The sequence below is a fragment of the Acinonyx jubatus genome, chromosome X, assembly GCF_027475565.1.
Source record: "Acinonyx jubatus isolate Ajub_Pintada_27869175 chromosome X, VMU_Ajub_asm_v1.0, whole genome shotgun sequence".
NCBI lineage: Eukaryota > Metazoa > Chordata > Mammalia > Carnivora > Felidae > Acinonyx > Acinonyx jubatus.
The window spans coordinates 107,571,285-107,591,852 of NC_069389.1; the positions used below are offsets into that span (position 1 = coordinate 107,571,285).

At 45.0% G+C, this 20,568-nt stretch overlaps 1 protein-coding gene across 2 annotated transcripts in view; it reads right to left on the bottom strand.

Moving 5' to 3' along the window:
* Positions 1–20,568, bottom strand: part of GPC3 (glypican 3) — a 419,619-nt gene that overhangs the window by 386,591 nt on the left and 12,460 nt on the right. The gene's annotated exons all lie outside the window — the stretch shown is intronic.

Sequence of the window (20,568 nt, forward strand, 5' to 3'; positions counted from 1 at the left end):
GACGAAATATCCAGAGGACGATATTCACATTCAGACAATCATCAAACTCCCCTACAACTACAACATTCTCGCTCTGTTCAAATGCTAACCTCTGAAATCCTGAGCTACTTCATTTATGATGAACAATGCTTTTTTATTTTTGCAGCTCCATAAAAATTTGCCAAATGAATCACCTCCTCGCTTATTCTAAAATGAGGGAATTGGAACCTCTTCTTAGTCCTCGTCCAACGTGATCTTTCGCAGCTTCCCTCACAGTTGACCAATATCTCCTTCTTGAAACGTTCTCCTCCTACATTGTTTTAGTGAACCTATCCACCCCCGCCCACCCCACCCCCCCCCCCAACAGGCACCTACTGCTATGGCCACTCTTATCTGTCTTTTCCTGCCTCCTCTTCTTCTGCCTGTCACTTTAATGTCACTGACCCTTCCCCTCTTTCTACGTCTCCCCCACGCATGATCTCATCTATACCCATGTGACTGCTGAACTCCCTAACCCAGCCCTCACCGTTCTCCTGAGTTCCAAAACCCCACTGAACTTTGTGTATCCCATACATACACACACACACACACACACACACACACACACACACAGTGAAGTTGTGGTAAGTACTACAGACAAAACAGAATTAAGCAAGGGAAAACAAACTGTGGTATATACATACAGTGGAATACTACCGAGCCATAAAAAGGAATAAACTACGGATATGTGCTACCGCATGGGTGAACCCCAGCAACATTATGCCAAGTGATAGAAGCCACATCAAAAAATTACATACTCTATGCTTCCATTTATACAAAAGTCTACAAAATGCAAATTAATCTATAGTGACACAAACCAGTTCAGTGGCTGTTGGGGAAGGGATAGAGGGCAGGGACAGGGCAGGAGTGAGGAAATTTGGGGGAGTGATGGATACATTCATAATTCTGATTGCAGTGATTATTGCATGGCTACGTACATGTGTCGAAATTATGCCCTTAAAATGTGTGTGGTTTGTTGTATGTCAATTATACCTCAATAAAGCTGTTAATTTTTTTTAATGTTTAAAAACCAAAGTAAGGGAGATAGGGAAGGTGGCAGATGCAGGGACAATTCTATTTATATAGGGTAGTTAGGGAAGGCTTCTTTCGTAAGGTAACGTTTGAGGAGACGTGAAGGAAACGAGGGAGGGTCCCCTGATTTTATATACTCCACCAATACTAGCAAATATTAGGGCTCTATGAATATTAAATCCAATCTCCTTCCTCTTCTGCAACTCCCACTGTACTCCAACTCTCCCTTCCATCAGCGTTTGTGGAGATCCTTCTGTGGTGGCCACGAAAATGTGCATCTCAGATCCCCTACTGCATGGAGTGTAACCGACAAATGGTCCCAACTGCCACACTCTGAATTCACCACCATGTTGTACCCCGGCAGTAATCCCTAGGGGCTGCTCCCAGCCGATGACTGAGCACAACAAAGATGCTAAGCCCTATGAGACACAGCACTCTGCTGACAGGGGTTTGGGCTCGAGGACTCCCCACTGACCTTGACAAAACTTTCTTAAAACTGCACTGCAGCTGGGGCACCTGGGTGCTTCAGTCGGTTAAGCGTCTGACTCTTGATTTCGGCTCAGGTCATGATCTCACGGTTCATGAGTTCGAGCCCCCACATCAGGCTCTGTGCTGACAGAGTGGAGCCTGCTTGGGATTCTGTCTCCCTCTCTCTCTGCCCCTCGCCTGCTTGCTCCCTACCCCTCTCTCTCAAAAATAAATAAACATTTGAAACAAATCTTTAAAAAAAAAACTGTACTGCAATCAAAGATTCTTCCCACTCTCCCTTCCTTCTATCCCTCCTTCCTCAGCTGGGTCGGCCCCGCACCACAGTCCGAGGGCTCTTCCAGCATCCTTCAGCATCCTGCTCAATTTCCTTCACAAGCGTTTTCCCCAAGAAATCCCTTCTACATCTCCTGCCCTACTGGCATCTGCTTCTCAGAGGACTCAATCTAACTCATCTTCTATGTGCCAAGCACCGTGCTACATGGGAGAGGTACCGCTTTGAACAAGAGAGACATGGTCCTTACCCCAAAGAGCTTACTATCTAAAGGGATCAGCAGAGATATATACCTAATGCATAGGGACTGAGTGCAATATAGCAACATAGTTAGCCAGGATGACCAAACGTGTATATGGGACAGAGGGAAGCCTCCCTCAACATCCTGTAAGGACCCTGGCAAAATAAGGTTCCATAAGAAACATCCAATCTTAATGAAGTAAGGCTAAAACTCATACACAGAAACATTTAAGGCAGCTTTGCAACAACTGAGGTTTTAAAAAAACGGAGTGGGGGGGGTGGTATGCAGGAAGGAAGAGACAAGTTAGTCCTCAGTGACCAGAAAATTTATTTTTATTACATCGTATTTCCCTAGGAATTCCAGTTAATCATGACCTTAATGTATGTGTCCAAGTTTTATTTTCTTAATTTAGGAATGAAATTCATCAAGTTTTGCCTCACATGACATCACTGTTGGGAGTCCAGGGTATTGACTCCAAGCTCTCCCCTTCCCCTTCGTCAAGGGAGCTGCTGACAAAGGTAGTAAACGGAGAGCACAGATAATACATATCACCAAACCGAATCCCGCACTGCAATTTATAGCACTGGATGGAAAGGTGATATTTAATGTGTCAAAATACAATTTGGGGTCTGGAGACACAGAGTTCAGATTTATCTCCTATAAATGTCAATCTCATATACAAGCCTTAAGCTGATTTTAAATACGATCTAAGCTTAAAGGCTTTATGATTGTCTTCTGAAAAAGAAAACAGAGCTAGTTCTAGCTCACTGTATTCTTTCTACATGAGGTTACAAAACATAAGGCTATTCTAGGAGTAGAAATTGATGCAGTTTACTGGACCACGAAGGGAAAGAGTCCCCTTCGGGAAGAGTGTTAATTAGCTAAACTAGATTTAAGCAAGGTTGGTTTGGGACACACGTATAGATGGGAAAATCCTGTGTAGCAAGTATTTTCCATATACCAAGTTCCTGTCCACTTATCAGTGCTTTATTTGCTTCCTTGGTAAACTGATGCCTAAGTCATATGTGTTTAAAATATCTGATTTGATGGCGCACCTGGGTGGCTCTGTCAGTTAAGCACCTGACTCGTGATTTCAGCTCAGGTCATGATCTCATGGTCATTGGGATCAAGCCCCCGTCAAGGCTCCACACTGTCAGCACCTGTGATTCTCTCTCTCTCCCGCCCGCCCCCCCACTCTCTGCCCCTCCCTTCTTCCCTCTCCCCCCCCTCTCTCTCACAAAATAAATAAATAAACTTTAAAAAAAATAAAATATCTGGGGCACCTGGGTGGTTCAGTCAGTTGAGCGTCCAACTTCAGCTCAGGTCATGATCTCACGGCTCGTGAGTTCGAGCCCCGTGTTGGGCTCTGTGCCGACAGCTCGGAGCCTGGAGCCTGCTTCGGATTCTGTGTCTCCCTCTCTCTCTGCCCCTAACCCACTCGCACTCTGTCTCTGTCTCTCTCAAAAATAAATAAACATTAAAAAAATAAATAAATAAAAATAAAATATCTGTATTTGAATACATTCATAAAATTAAATGTCATACATAAACTCCTTTGTGTTTCTGAATGTCCACTGGTGATGACTTCCAGTTTTCAGGAGCAGCAGTGTTTATTTGGCAGGGCAGCTGTTAACACTGCTCCTACTTCCACCAGCTCTAGCTGGTTAGTGGGAATCATAAAATAACGAGGCTCAAATCTTTCCTCTGTGAAACACTGTGAGCTGCTTAGATCTTAGAAGGTAACAAATTACCACTTGGTGTACCTACCGAAACCCAGGACCGCCTCTCTGAATTACCACGACACCAGTTTTGTTTGCCTTTGCCATGTGATCATTCATAAAGTAACGCAGAGCTTGAATACTGTATCCCTTCCCTGGGTTGGTCAAGTCTTATCATTGTAAAAACTCCCACTACCTCAAGAATTAGTTGAGCAGAAAATCTTGAAAGGAATAAAACATCAAATGAGTATTTAGGGGAAAAACATGTCAGACATCATAAAGAAAGGTGTAGGTTATATCCAAATATAAGACATGTACACATAGCAATATTTATCCTCCCTCCCAGTTATCATTGCCTGGTTAATCAACAAGCCAATACAACTGATCTGGGGGCTAAGCGTTAGCTACATATTTGGGGAAATAAAACACCTATAAACTAACACTAACTTGGGATTTGCAAACCAGGAAGGAGTGAAATATACGCCAAAGGGAAAAACATTCTAAGTAAATTTCATGTAACTCACAGGCCCGCTTAAAATAAGCTCTAGCACAAGAGAACATAAGGAACAAAGTGAGCCAGGAGAGCTAGACATGCCTACAAGAAATGACAATAATGACATATAACCATTTCAGTGCATGAACAGGTGCATGAAAGAAGCAAAACCGGAACATGAAAACTGAAAGTAGACAAAGCACTGAAAGAGGAATCCTCATCAACAAAACAATTACTCTGGAAACCAAATCTCAAGTGGGATGAATAAAAAGTAACCAAGGGCAAATAAGTAAGGAGGTACACCGTGGGTACATGGAGAACTGATAGGTACTTGAATAAATCAAAGCGGAAAGGCCAATTCAAGAAATAAGATGCAACGTACAGAAGGCACAGTAAGTAGCAAAGCATTCTCTAAGAACGTCTGCAACAAAAGAAGGTTAAAGGGAAATAACTCCTTTATTAGATGGAAAGGAAAAATAATTGTTGGCCATACACATCAAAGAGGTGCTCACAATTTTTTATCTAAAAGTGGAATTTAGCAGGGAAATGGGAATAGAGACAAGCAATATAGCCTGGGATGGAGATAAGGAAAAGGCTTAGCAATTGACTATTCAAATGAGCTCGAAAGGTTGAAGTCTTCGGAGCTTTAATAACTTGCATTTCCAGGTGCTAAAAAAAAAAAAAATTAACTGAAGTCATTACAGGGCTGCTAGTTCCCACTTATTCTGGAGGATTAAAAAGTACCTTCATACTATAATCTCCTCTCCTAGATTTTTCATTCCTGAAGAGCAGAGAGTGACACCCATCTCCTTGGGATGTCCTGTCGATCCCATTCAGCCTTCGGCACATCGTGTTGAATTAATGAGGGTACAGATCAAGAACACAGGTAAAAACAACAACAACAACAACTCTGTGTCTCTCTGATCTACAACGAGAGTGGAGACAGATGACCCTGAAAATTTTACATCTCTGTGCTTAATGTTGCTCTTGGAAAAAATACTTTCAGATACCACAAACATCAATTTCCAACTTGAAGATACACAAACACGTGTCTCACTTGAAGGAACTATGAAGTAATTCATTTCTAATTATTTTGAGGCAATGCCTTGCTTGCACACTGGGTCTGGTTCTGGATCCTACAACTGAAAGGGGATATTTGGGTTATGGTAGCTCTCCTCTGGAGGATGAGTCACATGTGTATCCAAGTTGGGCGCCCTTACCGGCTGCTTCCCCTCCCAGAGTCCATGATGCAGGTGGACCACAGAAGGCTCTTTCTTTCCTGATGTGTTCTCGTGTCCGGGATGTCTTCGGCTTGGCTACCCGTGGCCTTGCTTTCTTGACCTCCATCATTTGGGCCCAGTTCTTGCTCTTTTTCGGCTCCATTCAAGGAGTTGACATTTCAGACTGCCCCTGGTCTCCCTTGGCCACCTCCCCTGAACTGGGACTTCAGTCCCCCTTTGCCCTGCAGTCATAGGCTCACACACGCACTCAGAGACCCCATTCCAGGCCTGAGCCCTGTCCCTAATTGGAAGAGGACAGTGAACAGTGTGTATGAATCTGTCTAAATGTGTCTGTTCTATCAGCTTTTACTCCAAGTCAGTAAGTATTAATGGCCCGGGGGTGAGCATCGTGGTAGGCACTAGTGGACAGGAAAGAGCAGATGCCGTATGGCCCCCTGGTCGAGTTGCTTAAAATTTACTCCTAACCCCACCAGTTGCTAGCTGTACAAGAAGCAAGGGTGGGTTATTTAAATTCCACATGCCTCTTTGTCCCTATCTCTAAAATGGGATTACCAATAGCACTTACCTTACAGAGTTATTGCAAAGATTGAGTGAGATCGCGCAGGTAAAGCTCTTAGCCTCCTTGGCACAATATGTGTTAAGGAAAATTAAAATAAACAAATACAAAACTCACACTAAGAGACCAGATTTTCACACAAAAATAGCTAGACAACAGTAAAAGTTGGTGCATGGTTAGGTGACAAAATATGCAGTATCATTCTTCTGAAGTGACGGAAATAGTCTCTATTTTAATTGGGGCAGTGGTTAACATGGTTATATACATTTGTAAAAACTCATTAAATCCTTCACTCAAATCGGGTGTATTTTATTGTTTGTAAATTATCTCAATTAAGTTGATTTTTGAAATATGTGCTATTGACATTTGCTTGATAAGTGAATGCTCACCAGAGGCTCTAGGGGCCAAAGGAAATTTCCAGGAGAGGTGGGGTTTGAGCTAGATGGGAAGGATTTGGAGAGGCCAATGGGTAAAATGGGTTTGGCCCCAGCAGTGTAGCAGGGCAAGACTAATTTGCCTGAAGAGAAGCTGGAATCTGGGGCATAGCTAGATTATCAGGTCAGAATGTGAAGGACCTTGAATGCAGACAAAAGCCTGTGGGCTTGACCCCACAGACAATAAAGGACCACTATTGGTTCTCAAGCAAAAGCTTAAACAGGCAACGAGTGCTGTGTAGGAAGATGAGCCTTATGGCCTGAAATTGGGAATGGACTAAATAACCCCTCAAGGTCACTTCCAGCCCGCCAATTCTCTAATTACCTGTGTTGTGTTCTACATGTTGGTTATTTTACTAGACTGCAATTTTACTAATGACTATAAATTGTCAAAAATCGCATTAGAAAACACATTAGAGAACAGACGTAATATTCACGTAGACCTTGATCCTTATGCTTTCCTAAGAACAGATAAAACATATTCAAACAGCAACAGAAGAGGAGGAATCGTCAGGGCTCAGTAACAATGAAAATTGAAATCTTTTCCATATATACATATATATATGACGATTTGACACATTTCATTGCCAAGGTCTGCTTTATGAACGGCGGATTATTCTTTTTTTTTTGCTAACAAAGGTACACTGTGCTAAAAATAGTGATGTAATATCATCATTAAAGTAATATTAAGCAGAAGAATGAATGATATCCCGGTTGCTTCCTGACTTGTAGGGAAAGTGAGAGATACCTATTAAAATTATCCAAAGGATTAAGTGCAGGTTACTCTACTAATGAACCAAAAAACCATATCAGACTCTTTCAAAAGGTATTTTTTTAAACAGAGGACAAGTCAATTTGCCATCCAAAAATATTAACTAATTTCCTTAGCATATAATAGTGACTTGCTATTAGAACGGTGCCTTTTCCCCTAATTAATCATTATCTAAATCAAATCTTACACGCTCATTAATTTCTCACTAATCAAGATAGGAATACAGATGAAAGAAATGACTGCATTTGAAACCAGTGGGGAAAGTGACGATTGCTGGTGGAAGAAATCATCTTAGGGAACCCAGCTGAAGGTTACCCTTCTGTTATTTTGCCTGAAAGAACATGACCTTGCAGAGGGCGCACCTGGGTATCGCGAGCTCAGACTTTAAATCAAAGATCGTGCCTGGGGCCACCACAGACCCTGCCTCTGTAAAAGGCAGGCCAAAATGTCGCTACCACACTGGCGTACTGGGAGTTTAAAGCAACCCTGGAGAGAAGCCATTCTCTAAGCCTGAGAATTAACGAATGAATTACCTTTATCTCTACTGCCAACCGTCAATTAACTGCATATTATTTCATGCCCGGTAAAGGTTGAATCCCTAGACGACTACACTCTCCCACGAACAGGTTCTTTCTGGACCACATTCCCAACCAGCAGTCAACATGTGCTCTGGGAATACAAATTCGCTGATTACACTCGGCCTGCCAAACTGGCGAACAATTTGTTCCTCCAGCATTTACTGAATGTCTACTTTGTGCCAGGGACTAGGCCCAACCCGAGGAGTACGATGATGAACAGGACACAGTCCCTGTCCAGGAAGTGGACTTCCAAACCAACTAGAAACCTCTAGGTCATTCTGGACCGCTCACTCCCCCTCAGCCCCTGTAGCCAAAGGCCGCTAAATCCCACCGGTTCCACTTTGTAAACGTCCCTCGTTACTCCCCTCTTCCCACCTTTTCCCCGTCACCTCACCTCTCGTCACTTGGACAGCCAATAAGAGCCTCCACCACCGGCCTTCCCACCTCTACACCCGAGCCCCAGACAGATAACTGCTCAAGTACGTCTCTGATCACATCATTCTCCTTCTTAAAAACCCTTCAAGAAAATGGAGCAAGGGCACAGCAGTGTGAAAACGGGTTAAGTGAGCCGTGGAGGACGGCCGGGGCCGGATGAAAAGGGGTCAATTATACCTCAGCAAAGCTGGGGAAGAAAGTTAAAAAGATAAACACTTCTCACTCTAACTTGCATCATGGTTGCATTTGCCTGGCTTATCTCTGCCAGACTTAGGTTCCTGGATGGAAAGACTCCTGACAGAGTCTTCTTTGTATCTCACGGGGCCTGCTGAGGTTTGGGCCTGATGCGCTCCCCTTTGACTTGGAACCAAGGCCAGAACTTCAAGAGAGTTCAATTTTAAATGTTTACTTATTTTTTGAGAGCGAGAGAGAAAGAGAGAGGGAGAGGCAGAGAGAAGAGGGGGACAGAGGATCCGAAGCAGACTCTGTACGGTCAGCAGAGAGCCCGACGCGGGGCTCGAACCCACAGGACGTGAGATCATGACCTGAGCCGAAGTAAGATGCTCAACCGACTGAGCCACCCAGGCGCCCCAAGAGAGTTCATTTTTAAAGGATCTAGATGAGATTAATTGATGTTACTGGAGCAACTTTTAGAAGAGCAATATTCCAGGGAAAATGAATGAAGAGTCCTTAGAGCCCAAAATAAAGATCTCTCTCCCTCTCCCTCTCTCTCTCTCTCTCTCTCTCTCTCTCTCTCTCTCTCTCTCACACACACACACACACACACACACACACACACACATTCTGAGATCTCATCTTTCAGGAGATGTGTAATTTTTATTTTTCAGATACAATCGTCAAATATGCAGACCTGAAGTGTAGCTGAGAATTTCAACACCCTAGGCTCCATCTAAGCACTAAGCCCTTTCCCCTGTGTATGAAATCACACAGGGGGTAGGGAGAGCCCTTCCCTACCAAAACTAAAATGTTCTTACCTGCTCTGCTACCAAATCAGCTGTGTGACTTAATCAAATACCTCCTCGAATCCAGGCCTGACCAGATGACCCCTAAGGTAATTTCAGATCTGAGAGTCTAAGTTCCCCAGCTATAGATCAAGCGATAGCCACTGAGCCCATTCTAGACTGGGCATTGGGAGGACACAAAAAAAAGCAAAGGACCTGCTTCTGCCCTTCTAGGAAGGTGTATCAACAGCACTCGGCTATACGTGAACATGGATATGGGGCCAAGGCAAAGGCCAACAACTCAGCCTTACAGCACTTCACTCCGTGTAATAACCACATTCCCTTTATACATACTCCTTTGTCTCCAGACCCTAACTAATGGCAGAGAGCTTCCTGGTGGGATGGCACACAGTGGCAAAGGAAGACATGTGAAATCAGACAGACCACAGGGTGAACCTCACTTAACAGCCATGTGATCTTAGGCAAGTTACTTAATCTCTGAGCCTCAGCTCCCTTATCTATAAAATAGGGACAATAACCCCTACTTCTCAACATGGCTGAGGATTAAATTAAACTTATTTCATGTGTCCCAAACCCATGGCTCCATTTCCAGCCTCCCTGTTTTGCTCATGCTATTTCTGTCCCTGGAGTGCTCTTCCCCTAGCTTCAGCTATTAAAACTTTCTCATCCATAAAGTATCTCTTTCATAATGTTGGTCTTCCCTGCCCCAGCTACCCTCCCCACCAAATAAACCCCAAGAGCTGTCAACTCGGAATTTTCAGCACGCTTTGTACCTCTAATACTGCATTTTTACAGCTATTGGTATACTTTTCTTATTCCTGCGATTAAATTGGAAGTTTCCGTAGGCAGGAACTATATCTTGGCCATCTTCCCTAACATGGCATAGTGCCAGGCATATAGGACATACTCCATAAATGCTTGTTGAAGGGAGCGCCTGGGTGGCTCAGCCGGTTGGGCATCCGATGTCGGCTCAGGTCATGATTTCACAGTTTGTGAGTTCGAGCCCCTTGTCGGGCTCTGTGCTGACAGCTCAGAGCCTGGAGCCTGTTTCGGATTCTGTGTCTCCCTCTCTCTCTGCCCCTCCCCTGTTCATGCTCTGTCTCTGTCTCAAGAATAAAACAACATTAAAAAAATTTTTTTTAATAAAAAATAAATGCTTGTTGAAGGAATGAACAAATACTCAGCACGGAGCTCCTGCATCCTGAACAGAGTAAGCTCCTCTCGTCTTGAAGCACCGAAGCATAAACTGGGTAGCAGTGTCAGAGACCCCACAGAAGGGACTCTTGCACTAGGTAGCAGACTCGACCTGGTGGCCTCTAACATACCTTTCACTGTGTTTCCAAGAAGGCCATCCTCTAACTCGCTGATCTCTTTACACACCAAAGTCGTCACCTGCCATTAATGTTAGAACTGGTCCTTTCATCATAAGCAAGTGTGACAGCATTTCTTCAGGGAATGTCTCACCTGTGACAACCACGTATTTACCACTCTGCATGCAAGTTGTCCCTAAAACTCTGTATGCCCGAACCTAAAACAGCCGTCTTTTGCTTCCCAGCTATTTCTGGCTTCCAAAACTCCCTGCAGCTGACATTTCAACAAACCACAAAGAGTAGGTGGAAAGCTAAAGCAGGTTGAAAGCATACCATCACCTACAAAAAGGTTCTTCAGGCGGGCAATGAGCAACAGTTGCCTTCCCATAGCTAAAGGGTTTAGAAACCACATATTCTTTAAGGGAAAACCAATTCAACAGGAGTCATGAGTCAAGACATAAATGCTAAGCTGAATAACGGGGTATCCTGGTGCACCTGGGTGACTCAGGTGGTCGAGCATCCGACTCTCAATTTCACTGCAGCTCATGATCTCATGGTTTGTGGGTTCAAGCCCCGCATCAGGATCTGCACTGACAACTGAGCCTGCTTGGGATCCTCTCTCTCTGCCCCTCCCCTGCTCACGCATGCCCCCACACGCTCGCTCACACTCTCTCTCTCTCTCTCTAATCAGTAAAGTTAAAAACATATGTGGTATCCTATTCCATTCCAGGGCTCTTCTTTTTTAAAAAAGATTTATTTGGGGGCCACTGGGTGGCTCGGTCGGTTAAGTGTCCGACTTCAGCTCAGGTCATGATCTCACGGTTTGTGAGTTCGAGCCCCACGTCAGGCTCGGTGCTCTCAGCTCAGAGCCTGGAGCCTGCTTCGGGTTCTGTGTCTCCCTCTCTTTCTGCCTCTCCCCCTGCTCGCACACAGGTGTGCTCTGAATGAATGAGTGGCTTTATTTTTAAGCAATCTCTACAGCTAATGTGGGGCTCAAACTCACAACCCTGAGATCAAGAGTCAGAAGCTCCACCAAATGAGCCAGCCAGACACCCCCAGAACTCTTACTTCTGATCCAGGGTGACTTGGGTAAGTCATTTCACTCCTACCCACATCCCTCTCAGGAAACACACTGAATGTTTACAACCAACTTTCAGCTTCCCTGGAGTAAGTTCTCCTTAGAGTGGACATCTCTCATGTATTGGTGTGGTTAAAGAGGCCCAGAAAGCTCTCCTTCTGTAGTGGGGTGAATGGTGTCCCCCAAAATGATATGCCCATGTCCTAAGCCCTGGAACCTGTGAACATGACCTTATTTGGAAAAACGATCTTGCAGATGTAATTAAATTAACGATGTCAAGATGATGTCATCCTGGATTAATCAGGTAGGCCCTAAATCCGATGACCAGTGTCCTTACAAGAGACACACAGAGAGGGACACGGAGGAGAGAAGGCCATGTGAAGACAGAGGCAGAGACTGGAGCAATGTAGCCCACAAGCCAAGGAAGGCCTGGAGCCACCGGAAGCTTGGAAGAGGCAAGGAAGGATCCTCCCGTAGAGCCTGTGGAGGGAACGTGGCCCTGCTGACACCTTGATTTTGAACTTCTGGCCTCCAGAACTGCAAGAGACTAAATTTCAGTTGTCTTAAGCCACCAAATTTGAGGCGATCTGTTATGGCAGCCCTAGGAAACTAATACCTGCCCCCCTCCTTCTACCCCACCTACAAGTATCTGCCTGGCAATATCTAAATGTTTCATCACGGGTGACTTAGTACTCTGGTTAGGCAATTTCCTCAGGTGTTGTCTCTGAGTGCAGCACTCCTTGAGTAATCTCCTTATACCTCAAGGCTAAAGAGTTTACTTGGGATTTTTGTCCAGCACGGGAAAGAAGGGAATGGGGAGGCAGCCCAAACCACGCGGGTAGGGGTGAGGGGAAATGTCCAAAAGGAAGGAAAGATGTTTTTAAAAGCTAAAAGAGGAGCACCTCGGTGGCTCGGTCGGTTGAGCGTCCAACTCTTTATTTCAGCTCTGTCGTGATCCCAGGGTCACGGGATCAATCCCCACATTGGGCTCGCACTGAGCATGCAGCATGCTTAAGATTCTCTCTCTCTGCCCCTCTCCCCCACTCGTGCTTTATCTCTAAAAAGAGAGAGAGAGGAGACAGAGAGAGAGAGAGAGAGAGACCCAAACCAAATTTTATCTGGGGTCAGCCCTGAGAAAGTCATACAGACAGAGCCCAAATGTTACTTTAACAACAGCAGCCCCATATTATAAGAAGAAAGAAGCCTTATAGAAGTGAAAAAAATCCTAATACCGCCTCAGTCCTTGGCCCGTATTTCAGAAAGTCTGTTTTCTTATGCTTAACAAACTAGGTATATTTTGGATACATGAAGAAATGTTTTCAAGCTATTAGCAATTAGGTAGTCACAAACAGAGCCAGGCAACAAAGGAAGATGCCTATCGTTCTTGGCCTCCAGCCCAACCTTGAATATGGTAGGAGTCTCTCTCCACATTACACCTGTCCTAGTCTTCGGCACTTCTAGAGATGCTGCTTAACCAGCTCCCAAGCAAATCTCTCCGATGCCCAATTGCCCTTACTGTTAAGATGCTTCTCCCAGCTCTAATGGCTAACCTAAATTTCAGTTTCAAGCCATTGCACCTTGTAATTACATTCTCAGCCACTGTAAATAATCTGTGCCCTCTATTTTATCGTTCCCTTTCCTGACGATAGGAACCTGTGGAAAAGGGAGTCGGTTGCCTTGTTAGCACAACATACACACCGCGCCTCAGCAAAACGCAACCAGAGGAAAATCAAACACTCGCTCTTGATCCCCAAGTGAGGAGCAACGTGATTGATCTTTTCCTTTCTCCTATCCTTCAGCCGATCTCAGCGTCTACACTGACATGCTCTAGTGCTGTGGCATTTATGCCATCTTGGGGAATAGCTGTGTAAATGCTCCGCTAATTTTATACATCTTCGACACACCGCTGTGTTACAACTTGAGTGTCTGAAGGACTGGGAAGGACAGAGTTCCCTCCCCCTCCCCCCACCCGCACGTAATAGGAATCAAAATCCTCACTAATTGGCCCTCCTCCTGCACGTCACCGAAGTCTAGACTTGGTGGCAACCCCTTTCTGTGGAAGAGATTTAATGAAGGAGAAAGTGCATGGGAGGGTGTTGGCAAGCAAACCATTGCAGAACAGCTGTAAGAAGCCTGGAGACACGACGAGTTTTGGGGAAGCTGAGATAGAAAGCTAAAGGGTATGGTTCCTCTCGCGCGCTCTCTCTCTCTCTCTCTCTCTCTCTCTCACTCACACACGTTGGCGAGTCCACCTTACCCTGAGCCAAACGTTTCCCAAAATGGAGGAAAAGCTAACTTGTGAATGCGACACATAAAAGACGTTTATTTTTAATGTTTATTATTGAGGGGGAGAGAGCGAGAGACACAGAGCGTGGGCGGGGGAGGAGCGGAGAGAGAGGGAGACACGGAATCTCGAGCGGGCTCCAGGCTCCGAGCTGTCAGCACAGGGCCCGATGCGGGGCTCGAACTCACACGCCGTGAGAGGATGCCCTGAACCGAAGTCGGATGCTTAACTGACTGAGCCACCCAGGGGCCCCGGCACATAAAGGACTTTTCAGTGCGGCTCAGGAGTGACTTGTTTCCTCATTGCTTTCTTCGGTAGCCATGAAAAACAAAAATAAATTGCCCAAACAGGTGATTTGGGGATTTCTCTTCCATTCCCACGATTTCACCGAAAAACCCCCCAAACTGTTAATAGTCACTTCGTTCTTCTGTCAAGCAGGGGGTGATGCGGACACAGAGCTCCCCGGAGCCCAGCGTGGGCTCCAAGAGGGGGCGCTACGAGGGCTCCACTTCACACTAAACGAACCAAACCCGGAGCCGGGGTCTCCCTGTGGGCGCCAGTCTTGTATGACCCGCCTTCAGAAAACCACCAGCTCTCGAGACCACAGCACTTTGGTTCAGGAACATCTGCCTCATTTAATTTAGTTTTGTTTTTTTGTTTTTTTTTTTTTTTTTTAGAAGTCCAATAAGAGAGAAATTGTGACACGGGAACCATGGGGCCGGCGAGGTCCCGCACCGTGCCGACCTTGCATGTCTGAGCAGTGCTGGGTTCAAGGCAGCTGACGCTACAGTCAGCCGGGGCCCCGATGGAAACAGGTTGATGCAATCGCTGAGGCAGTTCAACCCATAGAAGATGACCTTCACTGAACAGGAAAATCAAACGCCCATGACCCCAGGCTGCTGAGCTGCCTCAGGACACGGAATTCCCACAGATTCACGCCACAGCTCCCTGTTCCCATGCCCTCCTTCCTCCCCTCAACAGATCTGGAGACCCCTCCGTGCGTGGTCCTCATCGGTCTACACGTCTGGCGCCCCCACCATGACTAAATTATTTGACTTTGGATCCCCAGCATCCCACACATACTGAGTTCTCAAAACTGGTTTGGGGAGTCATTCCCCAAGATGCTGAGCCCTTCACAAGAGTAGTGATTGGAAACACGGCCCTGGGACCAGACTGAGTTTAATTCGTGTCAGAAAATATTTGACCTCTGCCAAGTCGCTAAACCTCTCCAAGCCTCAGTTTCCTCGTCTGTAAAATGGGGGAGATAATGATACCCACCTGGTAGTGCTGTGGCGAAGATTAAATGGGATGTTGCCCATAAAGGCTTAGCACAGCGCCCGGCTCAATAAATGTTAACGATTATTAGCACCGCCCCCACCACAGGTGCTCAATAAAAACTTGCTGAATTGAAGTCACACCAGTGGGAATGACTAGCAGATGTGAAGGCAGCCTGGGCTATTTTTGTTTTTTTTAGCTTTTTCCCACCTCACTCCGCCCCAGATGACCTGTGAGATTTTTTTTTTTTTTTTTTTTTTTTGATCAAAAGGATCGAATAGGAGATAGTTAGGCTCCACTTTTGCTGATCTTCAGTTTTTCATTCAGGGCAGAAAACCAAGCCTGGCAAAGTCAGGCAGATGATTTTCTGAGAAATATGACAAGGCTATTAAAAACTCTAAATGAAAGTTGTGTAATGAGCATGAATCTGAATACATTTAAATTCCCTCTAGATCCAGTCATTCCAGCGACACCCATATATACGTGTGCGTGTGTGTGTGTGTGTGTGTGTGTGTGCGCGCGCGCTTTGGCAAACGTAAGGAGACCAAGGCCCTAAAAGATAGCAGGATTTCTTCAAGGGTGGGGGTGGGGAGGGGACGCACAATTGTCATGAAAATTAACCCCTGAAAATGCACAGGATTTTATTACCAAATGGATGCCTGAGGAGATTACTAGATTTTTAGGGTCTTTACTATCAAGAGAGCAACCTGCATGCCTGAAATAATTAAGAAGAGACTCAATTATCTGGTAAACTGAAATTTCAAACCACCCTGCTTACCTAAATGAGAAAAGCTGCTTAGACTAAAGCGTCATTACTTCTATTTAGACAAGCCTTAGCAAAGATATACAAGGAGCTCAAGAATGGGACCCCACATTCTTCCCTAAGCCACAACAATGCCTGTTTATGTAAATAGGATTTTCAATAACAGGACGGAATCTGAAAAAAATGTTTTCATTATTGTCTCTGACAAAATGCAAATGCAGAAGATGAAAGTCAAGGGGCTTTCACTATAATGGGCACTGAATACCCTAAAATATTTATTCTCTGTGAGTCTGAGCCTGGATTCCAAGTGGTTCTCAGAAACAGGCAAGGACTCTTTCTCCTTAAAACGTCTGACTACGATATGGGAAGGCACAAAGCTGTCTCTGACTCCCGTGGCAAGTTGAGTGCATATTTATTCAAAACCTCGGTTTAAAGAGAAATAAAAGTAGTAGTAAATAGCTATTTACGTTTATTTGGCAGCCCCTTCCAAACTCCGGGCCAAAATATAAATACCCTTGCCTCCATCATCACCATCTGACAATCAAAACACCCCCGCATGACCATAATAACCTCCAGGCGCAAACTAAAAGCTCATTAAAGCCTATATGAAGGCTATTTATAGAAGAACTAAACAAAGAAGGAACGAACTATTAGCAAAATTAATTAGAGTGTTCATACTTTTGACAACTATGACTATTTGGTTGAACTCAAGTGTCCAGCTCCTTCACTGACAGGCATTGATAACTACAACGATACCACATATCCAGAGTTTTAAACTGAGCCTATAGTTTTTTGGTTTAAGAACTGAGGTTTTGACCTATACTCTGTATATCAGCCTTCCTGTTGCTGTTTAGGCAGCTGATAAGAGGCAGAAATCCTTCTTGCTCATTAGGCCATTAGCTGCTGTGAAGCAAAGGGCTGGGGCTGGGGAGGGGGGGGGTGTTCAGTGGCCCAGAGGAATGTGCCGGACTCCACATATAAAGCCAGCCCCGATTTGGGGTTAAGAATTTAACCTTAAAAGGCTGACAAGTCATAAATTTGCCTGAGGTTCATATATATGTGTGACTTTCACAGTTTATATTTCCTAGCCAGGACTCAAAGTCAAAACATGCCCCTGATTAATGAATGGTACTAATTGTTATTCCTGACTTGAGAACATTAGTCTTTATCCAAAATATTTTCTTTAAAAACACACAATCTCATACCTAAAACTCTCTGACTTAGGGGAGTTTGGATAACCAGTTAGAAAAAAAATAGGAAGAGGAGTCTAATGTTATCTGTTCCTTGGTGCTACCATTTTGGTAGGTATCCTCAAGCACATTCTGCCTAACTTATCTTGTTAAATATTTATACGTAGGTGTATAACCTAACAGCCTTGGCCAAGCCCGGAAGAGATAATAGATACAGGCCAAACAAAAGATTCCCATAAGTGTTAAGACAAAGCCAAAATTCCAAGGAATAGTCCAATCGGAATACGCTCTTTAACCTGAAGTCAAACTTGAAACTAGGACCATAAAATCCTGCAAGTGGCACCGTGCCCTGAAACGTGATAACTTCATCAGGGAAAAGCAAGCTACATTTGGTTAGCCTACAAGCTACGTGTCAATTCCACCCCACATTAGCAGTGTTTCAAAGGGGCTCCCTGATCTTTGGAAAAAGGAAAGGCAATTCAGTGGAAGAAAAGAGATTTCTAAGAACAAAGATGCAATTTGCATTCATTGAGAATTATGACAAAGTGAGAGAGAATGTAAACTACATAGCAATGATCTGAGATACTCCAGTCAGTTATATTTAGCCTTGTGCTATCTGTACAACACACACACACACACACACACACACACACACACACACACCTCTTTTAAATACTCAGAGTTCTTAGAAAGTGGAATGTAAATTCATCGGTGCATATTTTAGAGCTCTGTCTTTCCAAACTAAGGAATCAAATTTCGAAATATCCCGAGAGAAGTCACCAGGTACCCAAACCAAATATGCGGACAGAAATGGAAAGGCTGTTTTCTCTCCAGAATCACTGAGGGCAAGCGGATGTGGAGGAGGCAGAGGAACGTGCGGGAAGAGAGAGAGGAGAAAAGGAAATCAGGAGCTATAGGAAAAGGAAATACAACTTAAAAGTAAAATAGGAAAATATAAAACATTCCACTCATCCAATTTTTTTAGAGAACAAGAAACACAAAACCATTCAATAAATATAACAAACCATAAAACACCTTCTGTTCTAAATTATAACCAGTTGAGAGAGAGTGTGAGGGTAGAAGGGAGGAAGACGAAAAGGGAAGATGTGGGGAGCAGTCCGGCAGATGATGAAGGGGGGGGGGCTCAGTAGCTCTGGAGCTATTCCGAGCCCCAGAAGGGCAGCGATGGGTGTGCGCAGAACATCCACTGTTCCCCTTAGCTACGGGTGTCTCGGTAACTTGGGCTACTTCTTAACACTACTCCATGAAATAAATGGTGATGGGCTTTTGGGGACATTCACCCAGAACTGTCGGTTGGCAATACATCTCATTGCCACTAGGACCTAGCTTGAAAATAAAACTGGATATCCCTGCGGGGTGGAGGAAGACTGCATGATTGCATAAGTGCTGGTTTCAACTCCTTCAAGCTTTGTGAATGAGGCAACCTTACTCTCTCAAAGAACAAAGAAAGGCAATCTGACAGCTTTTGAAGGCCAAAAGAACCTTCAGGCAACGTTATTAAATTGACCCACAGCACTGAAGTTTCAAAGGCAAGAAATGACTTAGGTTTTAGAAATTAACACTTGTATAAAACCTTCAGAATTCCGTGGGGGAAAATAAACCTTTATTTCAGAAGCAAACTTTGAAGTTTGAAAACAAAGCAGAAAATCAGTTTCTGAAAACAGAAGGGACTATTTGAAACACTGGGCACAGTTCTTCCATGGCTCTCTGAATCGCTTCAAAAGTTCCAGTCTGGCTGCTGGGCATGGCCAGAGAAGGTACAGCCCAGAAAGCCAGTAAAAAAGAAAGTGGGAGACCATCAGGTCCCTAGGGTAAGAGCATAATGGTCTCCGAAGATATTTGCCTCTGGCCACATTAAATTAAGCCAAGGAGTAGACAAGAGGTCCTAACCATCTGGGAGAGCAAAGATTGTTTTCCAAAGCAGTCACAAAGTTATCAGCTGCTGAGCAGAGATCATACAGGCTCAATCCAGCCCCTTCATTCTACCCCTCCTCCCTCCTTCTCCCCCCACTGTCTGTCTCTCTCTCTCTCTCTCTCTCTCTCTCTCTCTCTTTCCCCCCCCCCCACTCTCTCTTTCTCTCCTTCCTCTTCCTCCCTCCCCACATAAATTTCTTGTGTTTAGGGTCTCGGAGGCCACATGGATGAATGAATGGGGAAGCCAGCACAAATGCAAGAAATCAAAAGAACATTGATCTATTATGTGCAAAACCCTCCCTTAACTCCTGCAAGGTTCTTGCCCTGAAGGAGCTTACACTTGCGAGCAGCCCTTCTCCAGCTTTAACGTGCATCCAGATCACCTGGGGATCTTGTTTAAAAATACAGATGTGGTTCAGCAGGTCTGGGATGGCGCCTGAGGTTCTGCATTTCTTACAAGCTCTCAGATGATGCCGATGCCACTGGTGCATGGGCCACACTTTAAGGAGGAAGCCTCTAGTAGGAAGCCCAGTATATAAATAATTAGAAGAGCCAGCGAGACCCAAGGCCATAGGAGAAGTACAGTGATGCCAGGGTTCAAAGGGAAGTGTCATAGGGAATCCTGATGTGATTCATGCAGGGGGTGGATCGCACTGCCGCCTTGAAAAGCGGGTAGGACTAGATGACTGCATCAATAAAAGGCAGTCAGGTGGCCCATAAGCAAAGGCTTGGGAGCAGACAACTACAGGGTCCTTTCAGATAGGAGCCTGATGTGCTTAGAGGGCACACGTGCCAAGGAGGTAAGGGCGACGGACAGACACGACGGAGGCAGACTTGCAGGACTTAGCCATTTCATTTGGGCGAGAGATGTGTACAGAGAGAAGTCCAAGATGATTTCATGGCTTCAGGCCCGGGTACCAGAGTTGCTATCACCAGAAATGCAGAATGTTGGAGAGAGGCAGGTTTGCGCAGACAGGAAAAGAAAATGATGGACTAGTTTTTGGCTCTGTTGAAAGTGAAGCGTTGGCAGGACTTCTGGATGGAGATGCTCGGCGGGCGACTAGGAAATTCTGAACTGGACAGCAAGAAAGAGGTCAGGCTGGAAAGAGATATGGGAGTCATTCGAACAGCGAAGATAATGAAGTCATGGGAATGGGTGTGGGAATGAGCAGAGAGAGAACAGAAGGGGCAAAGGACAAAGGCTGCTGGAGCACTTGCGTCTAAGAAGGGGTGGGAGGAAGAAGGCAAACAAGCAGAGAGAGAATCAGCTCTGGAGTAGGAGAGGAGCCCACAGCAAAAAATGTCACAAAGTCAAAGGAGTGTGGGAAGTTAAGTCAAATGCTTTATATCCAGACCATATTCCTTCCCCTTCGGAACCCAGTGGGCATACTAGAAAGACCATGCGCTATCAAGTGAGACAAATCCAGATGCAAATCGTGGCTCCGCCGCTTACACAACCTTGGGGAAAGGAA